The sequence below is a fragment of the Carlito syrichta genome, unplaced genomic scaffold, assembly GCF_000164805.1.
Source record: "Carlito syrichta isolate Samal-C Ts95f unplaced genomic scaffold, Tarsius_syrichta-2.0.1 Scaffold316173, whole genome shotgun sequence".
Lineage (NCBI taxonomy): Eukaryota > Metazoa > Chordata > Mammalia > Primates > Tarsiidae > Carlito > Carlito syrichta.
The window spans coordinates 197,509-200,390 of NW_007260269.1; positions in this window are offsets into that span (position 1 = coordinate 197,509).

Below are 2,882 nucleotides of genomic sequence, written 5' to 3' on the forward strand. Positions count from 1 at the left end.
TATATATATATATTTGAACTATTTTAAAAGTGAATTTACTGGCCAGGTGCAGTGGCTCACACCTGTAAGTCCCACACTTTGGGAGGCCAAGGCAGGAGGATCACTTGAGGTCAAGAGTTTGAGACCACCCTGAGCAATCTAGCAATACTCTGCTTATATAAAAAAAGTTAAAAATAAATAAAAATAAATGAATATATCACTTATCCAACCACCTTTGCAAAATAAATAAAAATAAATGAATTTATCACTTATCCAACCACCTTTGCAAAATTAACATGCATAAGCTATGTGTGTGTGTGTATATATATATAATTTACCTTTAAGTTATATATATGGCATGTACACACACACATACATGCCATACATATATACTTTAAAGGTAAAATTATTACTCATAAAAATACAAAAATATTGCATGCCAATGATATTATCCAAATAAATAATTAATGAGGGAACAGTAAAATGTTACAACTGACTTAAAGGAAAATCTAAAAAGAATATATATTTCTTCCTACTGCAGAAACATAGAAGTATTAGAAAAGAGGCTTAACAAAAAATGTTTTTAAATGTTGGTGAAACTTAAGAAAAAATAAAAATAAGTGGCAGATAAAAAGAAATAACTTGAAATTAATGTAGTAAAGAAGTAAGGCCATTTTACATTGAGTGGAGTTGGATACACAAATTCAGGTTCTAATGACTGGAAACCAGAGGTGGAAATTACTCATTGGAAACAGGACACTTACTGTGTGAACGTCCAAAAAGGAGTGAGAAGCTAGAAATGGAATCTTTTATAGCAATGAAGCCTGCATAGGTCTTCTTAGTCTAAGAGATGTTCTAGGACTCTAAATGTGTAGAGGAAGTATCCTGCAATTACTCAAAACTCCAGACCTGTATTATATGTGGATAAAGAGTCTAACTTCATATTGTCCATTTTGTATTGGAATGCCAAGATCAATAACTATCAAACAAACAAACAAAAAACTGATTGAGAATCAGTCAACACTTTGATCCTCAAAACCATATAATAAAAACCATATTATAACTCATTTATAATATTATAATATTATAACCAATGTACATGGACTTCCATGGAGAAAAAAATATTTTAGTAAAGATGAATTAAAGTAAAATAAAAATAAAAATAAAGACCAATCCTCCTTAAAAGAGAATAAGAAAATAAGAACTAAGAGGATTAGCCTCTCATGAACTTGAAAAAAAATCTGAGAATGACTATAAAATAAGTACAATTAAATATAAATGACAATAGAAACCACAATAAAATAATAAACTCTGCAAAACAACAAACAGAATTAAAATAAAACATTTATCTCTGAAGTGAACTGTCTAGAATTAATAATAAAATTATAAAAGCAATGAACAAAATTAAAAATGTATGAATTTGCTCAAAAAATTAAAAATGATTTAAGCAATCTGTAAATATAAAGAATACTGTATTAGTATGTAAATTGCTTTAATCTTGTATTCCAATCCATAAGTGATGATGTTTAATATATGTGTATATTAGAGAGAGTTTTAAGCATAATTTATACCATATTACAGTTTTTTTTAAATCAATTTTTTTATTATGATGGTGTGGGGTACAGTTAAGGGTTAGGTATACAAATACGTTTCATTCAGGCACCCTGTTCATAAGAGGTGTTTCCCCATCCCCAGACAGATATTTGCTACTGTTAATCCCATCTCCCTCACCACCCATAGTTTCCCACTACTGTCAGTCATTTACTTATAGTATTACATTGGATGTTCAAGATCCATTATATGAGTGAGAACATGTGATACTCGGGTCTTTGTTTCTGTGAGAGGTCACTCAGTATTATAGACTCTAGTTCCATCCAGGTTGTTGCAAAATTCATGATTTTGTTCTTTTTTATGGCTGCATAGTTTTCCATCTTGTATATGTACAACATTTTTTTAATCTAGTCCACTTTTGATGGGCAGCATGGTTGTTTCCAAGTTCTTGCTATTGTGAACAATGCTGTGATAAACATACGCATGCAAGTTCTTTTTTATAGAGTGATTTGAGTTCTTCAGGATATATTCCCAGTAGGGGGATTGCGGGGTCATATGGGAGGTTGATATTTAGAGCTTTTAGGAATCACCACACTGCTTTCCACAGAGGTTGCACTAGTTTACACTGCCACCAACAGTGTAGAAGTGTTCCCTTTTTGCCACACCCTCTCCAGCAGCTGTTATTTTTTGAGTTGTTGATAATTGCCATTCTGACTGGAGTTAGGATGTATCTCAGTGTGGTTTTGATTTGCATCTCCCTGATGATTTGTGAGGTTGAACAATTTCTTCATGTGTCTGTTGGCTGCTCGGATGTCTTCCTTTGTGAAGTGTCTGTTCATATCTTATTCCCATTTTATAATGGGGTTATTTGCCTTTTTCTTTTCAACACATTTGAGTTCCTTGTAGATCCAAGATGTTAAGTCTTTGTCAGACATGGTGTTGGCAAATACTTTTTCCAAGTCTGTAGGCTGTCTCCCTGCTCTCTTGATGGTTTCTTTGGCTTTGCAGAAGCTTGTCAGTTTAAAGAGGTCCCACATGTCTATCTTCTCTCTTATGACCTGTGGGTTTTGGGTTTTGTTCAGGAATTGGATGCCAGTTCCAATTTCCATGAGGGTATGTCCTTCATTTTCAAAGGTTCTTATGATTTGAGGTTTTACATTTAGGTCTCTGATCCATTTGGAGTTATCCTTTGTGCATGGGGATAGATAGGGGTCCTGTTTCAAACTTCTGCATGTGGTCAGCCAGTTTTCCCAGCACCATTTACTGAATAGGTTCTCCTCTCCCCAGTGGTAGGGATGGAGGCCTTGTCGAAGCTGAGTTGGTTGAGAAATTGAGGTTTTGCTTCCTGTTGT